Here is a 10,934-nt window from a genome sequence, read left to right on the forward strand (position 1 = left end):
TTATCGCGAATGATCAAAAGAGACAGACGAGCTTTGGGTTATAGAATACTGTAGAATATTGCACTGAGTTGGAAAAATCCTGGGCCATTCACCCAGGTGGCAGGGGGCTGCATGTGCGTTCAAAATTTGTCGAGAAAAGGGTGCTTTTAATTGATCAAACTCGGGTTTTAAATTCTCTAGAAATCTATAACCAGGAGCGATGAATCACACCCTTTAATTGGAAAAGTTTCAAAATTGCCTGAACGCAAGAGCAGTCCGAGACATATCTGCTAATATAAAACAAAGTGGTCTGCAAACAAGTTTTGATATTGGAGAGCAGAAAATGAGTGACTCCGTACAAAGGGGGTCATTTTTTTAAATGTGGAACAAGCATGTGTACCCCCATAAATATAGGTCCAGGACTATTGTTCAGGATTGACGCATGACTCAAAGATTTACTGAGAACTAAATGACTTCATGACTTGTTCGATAAAACAAACAAGTAAACTGTAACATTTCCCTTCTGTCAGATTCCATAACTTTAGAAAACAACTAAGAAGGGTCCCAAGATAATTTGTTCCTTACTGAAGTTAGTTTAATTTCGAAATTCTTTCTTGTTTTTTGACTACATGAAAAATAAACAACTATTAAATGAATGTACTTAACAGCGTTGTTGTTATTATTTCAATATTTATTAAATACTACATATTAATATTAGAAGTACTGTTTGTAAAAAGCCAATAATTATGTTTAAACCAATGATATTAAACAGTGTACACAGCAGATAGTCCAATGTGGCTTTACTCTAAAAACAACAACAAGAAACTTAGGGGGGGGGGGATATAATTCCAACAAGTCCTGGGATAGGTGAAGGGGTGAGGTAAAAAATAAGCAATTCACTACATAGTAGTCGTTTTCTAAAACATGGAAGAAGCATGTGTACACCCATAAATATAGAGAGTTCTCTTCAGAGATGAGCGAGGCCATATAAATATACACAGAAAATGTCATTAAGAAGCCACCTTTGACAAAGCAGCCTAGTTACAGTAGGCGGCACTGTTGTTCTGTCCTTTAGCCGAAATTGATTAACAAAACTGTATGCGTAGTTTCTTTTTATGGAACAAAAAATAAATAAAAAACAACGACAATAATTTTATAATAGAAAAGTTTTTATAACACAAGGAAATAAATCAAAATATTTAGATTATTCTTCAGCTTTAGGTACTCGTGTTCAGGTTTCAAATAATGTAAGCAGAAATACAATATAAAGTAAACTGGGGTGTTTATATGTTGTTTTATGCAATTAAACTGCATAACTAAGCAATTTTAATGAACGCGTTCAAAAGAAATTAAAAGTCGTTGAAATGTATATCTATATTATATAAATACTAAAAATTAATTTATATATAAATACTGTTCATGGCGCTGCAGTCTGGACGCTTGTATCAGTGGTGAAAACGTAACATATGTTACATTAGATATATTTATATTGTACTTACTAAGACTACCGGGAGAAAACAAGGTTGGTTTTCACTGTGATATTTACTTATCTCTCTGTGTCATTTGTTGTTGTTTTTTCTAATGACGGACTAGATATATGAATGTATCTTAAAACTAATTACTTGCAGATATTCTAGTGACAAGCTGTAAAGACTGGTCCCGGAACGCTATAACTTCTATTCAAATTTCTGGTAATATTAATAGTATTACTAATACATATATTAATAATAATAATTTATACTATACCGGAGTCTACAATTGTATAATTTAGTTAACTAAGCATTTGTTTAGTTGTACTTGTAAGTTGTGCGAGCCGTTTGTCCGTTCAAAATGTCGAGTGAGCTTTATTTTATTTCAGGTTCAACGTATGTTGTTCTATAATTTATAAATGTAATGATGAATCGATCTTAAAAATTTAAATATTCGTGGTATTAGTGTAGCTGTCAAAAGGGGTGAAGTTTGCCCCTTTCTCCCATTTCTGTTAGCCTTATCAAGTTATATATAACACCAATATTTTGCCAAATCATACGTTCCTCAACCAAATTCTATCACTGTTGTTCTTATAGGATATAAAACAAAAATGAGCTAATTTATCAATTTGGTCAATCGACACAAATAGATGGAAGAAAAGATCACATAGTTCATCAGGATTGTTGTAGGCCTAACTTATTATTTTTAGAACAATGAACTCCTGAGGATCAAAGACAAAGGAACAAGAGCTGTATAGACAAGATTTACAAAGACAGTGATACGTAGATTACAGACCTTAACAAAGACAGTGATACCTACTTTACAGACTTTAACAAAGACAGCGATACCTACTTTACAGACTTTAACAAAGACAGTGATACATACTTTACAGACCTTAACAAAGACATTGATACGTACATTACAGACCTTAACAAAGACATTGATACGTACATTACAGACCTTAACAAAGACATTGATACGTACATTACAGACTTTAACAAAGACAGTGATACATATTTTATAGACTTTAACAAAGACAGTGATACATACTTTATAGACTTTAACAAAGACAGTGATGGTACCCTGATGATCTTGTGAACTTCAGGAAGATCACCTCTTACCCTTCTTTTCTCAAGAGAAAATAAGTTCAAAGATCTTAACCTATTCTCATAAGATAACCAATCATTGTACTCATCTTCCTTCACTTGACATACTAGCCATCCTTCACTTATCATACTAGCCATCCTTCACCTATCATACTAGCCATCCTTCACTTACCATACTAGCCATCCTTCACTTACCATACTAGCCATCCTTCACTTACCATACTAGCCATCCTTCACTTACCATACTAGCCATCCTTCACTTATCGTACTAGCCATCCTTCACTTATCGTACTAGCCATCCTTCACTTATCGTACTAGCCATCCTTCACCTATCATACTTGCCATCCTTCACCTATCATACTTGCCATCCTTCACCTACCATACTAGCCATCCTTCACCTACCATACTAGCCATCCTTCACCTACCATACTAGCCATCCTTCACTTACCCTACTAGCCATCCTTCACTTACCGTACTAGCCATCCTTCACTTATCCTACTAGCCATCCTTCACTTATCGTACTAGCCATCCTTCACTTACCTTACTAGCCATCCTTCACTTATCTTACTAGCCATCCTTCACTTACCATACTTGCCATCCTTCACTTATCTTACTAGTCATCCTTCACTTATTGTACTAGCCATCCTTCATTTATTACACTAGCCATCCTCCTCTGAACCCTATCTAGTAAGTCAGTATCCTTTCTTAGATAAGGAGACCAAAAGTGCAACACAATCCCATATGAGGTGTAACTAGTAACTTGTAATCATTATGTCTATAAATAAATCTTTAACAACCACAAGCTAATAAGCACAGCCTTCACTTGGATTAATAAGTTAATACATGATCTATAGCTACAGGAATCCTTGTGATTTTGTGGAACTGTGTAATGCAAGTAATATAAAAATAAAAATAAAACAAAGCCCCGGAAGATATACCACCATACTTAAACACAATACTTGATACACGTACAGCAAGCTCAAACAGCCATCAAGTACACCAGCATGTGCAGCTGTTGTTTCAATGGTATAGACGTAGTACGTCTGGGAACTTTAATGGACTGAACTGTCTGCTGAAAACGATATTTTGTCTGCTATACTGAGGACTTTATTCCAACTATTGACATTATAACCTCCATGGAGAAAGATGCTAAAATTATTCAAACTATCTCAGATCTGACCTCACTCATGGTAATACAAACCATCTATCTCAGATCTGACCTCACTCATACCAATACAAACCATCTATCTCAGATCTGACCTCACTCATGGTAATACAAACCATCTATCTCAGATCTGACCTCACTCATACCAATACAAACCATCTATCTCAGATCTGACCTCACTCATGGTAATACAAACCATCTATCTCATATCTGATCTTACTCATAGCAATACAAACAATCTATCTCAGATCTGACCAGTCAAGAAAGAGCAGCCCTTCTTAATCTTCAAAAAGATCTCACTATCTGTATTCTGCCAACAGATAAAGAAAACTGTACAGTTATACTCAACAAGATGGCTTTTGAAGAAAAAGTACAATCCATTATAAAGACAGTGCTCTACAAGGAATTGATAAAAAAAAGAAGTTAAAAAAATTATCAAAAAAATGGAACTTGAAAAACTATCAATTTTCAAAAAGACCTTAATTAGCTAACTGACTATATATCATGTGTTTTGTTTTGTTTTAAAGTACACTAATATATATCCCGTATGGCCTAAAGCTTAATATGATGTAGACCACCACTGTTGTTGTTGTCATTATATGGAAGGCTTACATGTTTACCTGAGAAACATTGTATATACATCATGATCTGTAAGTGTACTATAAAAAATCGTTCTAAATGAATCTGATAATGTCATTCAGTGAATAGAAGTTAAGAAACCTACATTATCACAGAAGGATCAGTGCCAAGCCACTCACTTTCACATTATTGTTATAGTTTAACCTACTGTCATGTCACCATTATTGTTGTAGTTTAACCTCCTGTCATGTCACCATTATTGTTGTAGTTTAACTTACTGTCATGTCACCATTATTGTTGTAGTTTAACCTACTGTCATGTCACCATTATTGTTGTAGTTTAACCTACTGTCATGTCACCATTATTGTTGTAGTTTAACCTACTGTCATGTCACTGTTATTGTTGTAGTTTAACCTACTGTCATGTCACTGTTATTGTTGTAGTTTAACCTACTGTCATGTCACTGTTATCAGTGAGAGGCTAGAAATTAGTGTACATGTTGTTGCTTTTTCAATCATTGTTTCCATCTCTAATCAGACAGAATTTAAAACCTTCGTATCACTGAATGATCTGAAATTAATACACCCACCAAGTGACCCCAAGTTGGTACACCTGCTGTATTGTCAGTGTTACAACTAGGTGACTAAAAGTTATAATTGGATCAGAAGTTATTTTTTTCTGTTTTGCTGCATGCCTGGTTGAGACACTTATTTTTATATCTTTTTTTACAGATCTAAGGTGCATTATATATGTTGTGTGTCTGTCGACTTTTCATGTCTGTACTTTTTGACAGATCCAGATATTACCCTCCTCCCATGTCATTCTCTGCAGGCCAGTGGCTATCTGTGTGTCCACCTTTCATGTTTATATGTTTGCCCAATCTCAACCAAATTTGACATGCACTCTTAAAGGCCCCCAGCAATTGTCACAGGGAGATTGGCATTTGTCTAATTCCCTCCCCCATGTCACTCCTAAAGGGGCACAGTCTGTCTTTTATGCTAATAGATTTTGACCAATCTCAACCAGTATTGCATGTGCCCTTAGGGTCCCCTGGGGAGTAACATAGGAGGGTCAGAATTGAGATTTGACAATGCCAACCCACAAAGGGACCCATTCTATTCTGTTGATCTCTACCAGACTTTGAAGACATCCTTAAGGAACCGTGGAGAACAACACAAGGTGGTGTTTGGACATGTCCTGACCCCCACCTCCCATGTCACTCCTTGGGTAGCCACTATCTTTGTGTCCACCTTCAGGCCTATAGTTTTTCACCTTCTTCAACCAAGTTTGGCATGTACCCTTAATACTCCATAGGGAGTGATATATGGTAAATAGTTTTTTGAAATAGTCCCCTATGATGCAACCCCCTATGTCTTACCTATGCACTGAATGAGTAAGTCATATATATATATATATATATCCAAAATAATTTTTGCAGTAATATTTCAACATTAATAATGAAATATATTACATATTTTACAAAATCTGAATAATTATGAAGTTATAATACTTATAACAGAATAGTATGGTAAGCTGTGTATTGGAAACGATAAGTATTTTTTTTTAATGAAAAACATTTAGATTGATATCATTATCAATTATTTTTATATCTAAATAATGTGCCTCTACATTGGAAATCGAAGTATTTTCAATTTCCAATTCTACCAGAAAAATAGTGTTAATGAAATTATTTATCTCATGATTATTTACACTAATTAAATCATCTATATACCGGTAAGTTAAAGCAAAAATGTCCGGGCTTATACAATTTTCAGTAAACCTTTTCTCATACAAATAAAGATACAGATTTACAATGCAAGTAGAATAGCTAGCTCCCATTGGAAGTTAAGGCAAAAAATACATATCTATGTGTATTGTATGTGCTAAATTTTAACCCACAAAAAAAAATGAGTGAAACATACGGATAAACCAGTTATTGGATCGCGGTGAGTAAAGGCCATAGTTAAATTCAGTAAAATTGTATGAATCTGAGGAAAACAGATTTTATATGTTGTGAAATAATTCTGTTACCAGCAAATGTCTATAAAACATGTAGAGCCACTCATTACAAAATTTATAACTACATATTTAGCACAGAGTAATAAAATATTTTGAAATAAATTAATTGATCAAGAATGATTTTCTTTAGCTACATTAAGCTGTTTAGAACAAATAATGTACGTGTAAAAGCTAAATGTATATTCTCTAGTTGTTGTTTTTCCACTATTACAGTATCAAGGAATGTATTAAAAAGTGTAAATACAGTTTAAATATTTTTTTTTTCACGTGTATTTCAATTCTTAATTGCTGACACTCACAGCTTTGATGTCAATGTTTTTTTACATTAAACGTAAAACTAATCGTTTATTGCATATTATCCTTTCCGTTCTTAAATCTATGATGGAAATTTAAATAAAACTTCAAAACTCTGAGCGATCAAACAATAACTTCCTGTATACATACATACACTGGGCTGAAACATCATTTTTCTCCGTACATCCATCTGTGTGAAGTCACTTGGCATCTAAACCTAACTTAGCCTCCAAACTCAGCATATAGGTAAAACATATTTTGATCTGGTGTCCTTATCTCGCACAACTTCTTTTAACTTATTGCATTTTCCAAAAAATTCAATTTTAGTTTATAACTGGCCAAAAGGGGTTTTAACGAAGGCTTTCTTGTATAATACACTTATAAAAGTTTTAGCATTAAGTAGGTTAGAGGAGATGAAAGAGTTCACAAAGAAAGCAGGAATTTTTAGCAAAAATATATGTATGCTATCGTTATATAATACTGGGACATTTTTCACTGAATAATGAACATTTCATTTTGAAGTAATTAGCTAAATAACGATTAATTGGTACAGGGAGCAGGTTTGAAAGCTACTTTGTTGCACCTATTTACTGAATTAATAATTCATCTAATAGGTAGTTTATAAATCATACAAAATACATTTTATTATTACATAAATATCAACTAAAATAAAGACTAGTTATTTGTTAATTTTATATAATTAAAGATACACTTAATTACTTTAGTATGAAGTTAAAGTGTTGATAAAATACTGTAATGTATTTGATTCTCAAATGTTAGGCTTAACAGTGTTGTCAACAGGCTACTTGTAAGTTGTATTTAGTATTTATTTCCACTTTACAAATACAATGGTTAAGACTAGTGTAGGAGTTAAGTGTTCACAGTTTGTTAGGTGTAATGGGTACAATTAGTGGGTTTATTTGGGAACTCGGGACTGTTATGTACTTTTAAGGAAGCTAGTAATGGCGATGTGCAACTTGTTTGTAGAGTTTGTTGGTTGGAGGATATCATAATTAAAGTTAGGGCTAAAAGTAGTGGGTTTAATTGTAATGAGCATGTCCTGTTGAGCAACAGATTTCAGCCCTTGTCTTGTGCAGATGAGGAACTACTGAAGAGAAGGAAAACAAAAGGGAAACGATATGAACGATAAACTTAAGGATGTTATAGTCATAGGGTGATTCCTTGACAAGGCATGTGGACAGGATAGTCTGTGGGGTAAATAGGGAGAAAAGAATTAGATTATGCTATCCAAGGGCCAGGAACATCGAGAGCCAGCACAGGCCCGGGTCAAACATCCTCACTGGGCCCCCTTTCTCTCTCTCTTTTTTAACATTTTCAAGAATTTATTAAAAAGAAGATCCTAAATTAGGACAGCAACGAGCTCATAAACCTGACAAAATCATAGCAGTAGCCGTTTTTACCTCACAGTATAAGCATAAAAACATTAATAAAGTAACAACAAATATCTATTAAATCTATAAAGTAACAAATACATATTAATTAGTACTCAAATTATTATTTCAGTCGTTCTTAATGTATCAAGCGTCTATATGCAAAGAAAAGCCAAAAACTATGGTTTTTATCATTAAATGAAGATATAGCCTAAAGATGCTTTATGGCATAACCAGGTTTCATTCGCCCGGGCCCTTAGGCAGTCCCCCCCCCCTTGTCGGCAGGCCTGCCGGGGTCACCGGTTGAGGATATAACTGACAGAGCAGGAGATATAATAAAAGGGGCTAGCAGAGATGCAGTTTTTGTTGTGCACATAGGGGCTAATGATGTAGGGAAAGGTAGGTAAGTACACAAAGGGTTAATAAAGGCATTTAAAGAAAGAGGCCATAACTTAATTGTGTCAGGGATACTGTTGAGAATTAATTATGGGGATGAAGTTATAAGTAGATCACTGTGGATGAATGCTAGGCTTAGGTTAATAAGTAAGAATTAGGAGATTGGCTGGTTGGAATTGTGGGATCAGTTTAATTTGAAAGGGGAGCTTTTTGGAATGGATTGTTTACATTCAAATAATGTGAGGGCTGGCTTGTTTGCAAGGGCTATTAATTCAGCTGTAAGAGGAGTTTTAAACTAGGACTAGACAGTGGTGAGGGTCACGATAAATTAAATGCAAAAAAAAGATGTAGAGAAAAGTTTAGCATAGAAAATGAGTATATAAGTAGTTATAAGGATAGGCTTAATTGTTACTATTGTAATGCTATAAGTATAAGAAATAAAATAGATGACTTTAGGGTACTGGTAGGAATGGAGGATTTTGATATAATGGGAATAACTGAAACATGGTTTAACGTAGATGATTTTGATGACAGAAATTTCTTTGAAATACTGGGGTATGGGTTATTTAATAGGGAGATGAGAGTACAAAATAGAGGGGGGGGGAGTGGCTTCATATGTAAAATGTGAATTACATCCTGTTGAAGTTGAGGATATCAAAGATAATAGCAAGGAGATTGAATCCATTTCAGTTTATATTTGTGAATATAAAGGGAAAAGGCTTTTAGTGGGAATTTGTTACAGACCATCAAATGATAGTGATGAAATTAATGAAAAACTTTACAATAAAATTAGATTTCAGCTGTTAATGAAGTCATAATTATGGGTGATTTTAATTTCAGGCATATAGACTGGAAATGCTAGTCAAACCATGAGGGAGAAAGGTTTTTGGAAACTGATCAAGATGGTTTTCTTCACTAATTAGTCAAGGAACCAACCAGAAACAATGCTATTGTAGGTTTATTGTTAACTTCTAATATAGAAATTGTTGAGAGGGTGGAAACCGGGGATCATCTAGGTGCAAGTAATCATTGCTTTATTAGGTTCAATGTTTTGTTGCATATGGAGATCAGGAATAATGATATTTTGGTTACAAATTTTGAAAGGATGTGATAAGAATTATGTGTTGCGAATTGGGCAGCTGAGTTATTTGGAGACACTGATCAAATGTGGAATATTTTTAAGATAAATTTGTAAATATTCAAGATAAACATATTCCTTATAGAAAGAAAAGAGTAGCTGCAAGTAAAAAACCAGGTTGGTTCACAAAGGGTATAAGGGATAAAATTAAAGAATAGCATCATAAATTTAATAATTTTGAATTGAATGGTATGACAGGAGGCTTAGAAGATAAAGAAAGTTGGTGAAACAAGAAATTATGACATCAAAAATGATGTATGAGGAAAGGTTGGCTGAAAATATAAAAATTAACAATAGTGCAGATGGCCCTTGTGTAGCTTTGCGCAAAATTCATAACAAATCAAAATTAACAATAAATATTTCTTTAAATACATTAAGGCTAAACAAGATGTTAGAATGGGGGTAGGAACTTTGATGGATGGTGAAGGAAATCTTGTATCTGATGAGTATGGGATGGCTGGGTTATTAAATTCTGCTTTTTCTTCAGTTTTTACTAATGAAAATTTAAGTAATATTCCTCATCTTGAACAGTTCATAAATGGAAACAAGATGATCACTTAAATTCTGGGCTTGTTAAAAAAAAATTGGGAAGTTTAAAGAATGATAAGGCTCCTAGGCCAGATGTTTCTCCAAGGGTTTTGAAAGAGGTTAAGGATTTGATATGTGAACCACTTGCTACTATTTTTTGTAAGTCCTTGAGTAGTTGGCAGGTACCAGAGGAATGGGAGTTAGCTAATTTAACTCCTCTTTTCAAGGGAGGTGATAAAAACTTATAGGCCTAGTACTCTTACATCAGTTGTGGGAAAAGTTTTGGAAAGTCTGATAATAAATGCTTTGAAAAGTTATTTAACAAAGTTTAGAATTCTATTGGATAGTCAACATGGTTTCACTAAGGGAAAATCTTGCTTTAAAAATCTTTTGACATACTTTGAAAAGGTTACTGCTTATGTAGATGAGGGTAAGGGTGTAGATTTGGTGTATGTGGATTTTCAGAAAGCATTTGACAAGATATCACACAAGAGGCTTGTGAAAAAAAAGATATCTCTATAGGTGTGAGGGATAAGTTAACAAATTGGATAGAAGAGTGGCTAGATGGAAGAAAGCAGAGGGTTGTTATAAATGAAGTTCAGTCAAACTGGATTAATGTTGTAAGTGGAATTCTTCAGGTCTCAGTCTTAGGACCTTTGCTGTTTTTGATTTACATCAGTGACATAGATGAAAGAATTGCTAATAAATTTCCAAAACTTGCAGATCATATTAAGGCTTTGGATGTTGTTGGCTGTGAGAGCAATGCTGATGCTTTACAATAGTATTTGGAGTTGGGCGTATAAATGGGTTTTAACTGTAATAAATGCAAGATAATGCATGTGGGTTATCATAATTTGAATTATAAGCAT

At 33.9% G+C, this 10,934-nt stretch overlaps 1 protein-coding gene across 2 annotated transcripts in view; it reads left to right on the forward strand.

Annotated features, from left to right (window-relative positions):
- The first annotated feature begins 1,418 nt into the window (after positions 1–1,418).
- The window catches only part of LOC106472809 (cytochrome b561-like), a 39,064-nt gene continuing 29,548 nt past the window's right edge, over positions 1,419–10,934 (forward strand). Inside the window, exons 1-2 of one of the 2 annotated variants that reach the window (XM_022401351.1) lie at positions 1,445–1,501; positions 1,608–1,670. The gene's annotated coding sequence lies outside the window, so the exon portion shown is untranslated. Of the gene's footprint in view, positions 1,502–1,607; positions 1,671–10,934 lie in introns of both variants that reach the window. The other variant, XM_013933476.2, reaches the window with a different exon arrangement.

This window comes from Limulus polyphemus, unplaced genomic scaffold (genome assembly GCF_000517525.1).
Source record: "Limulus polyphemus unplaced genomic scaffold, Limulus_polyphemus-2.1.2 Scaffold5631, whole genome shotgun sequence".
NCBI classification, from domain to species: Eukaryota; Metazoa; Arthropoda; class Merostomata; order Xiphosura; family Limulidae; genus Limulus; species Limulus polyphemus.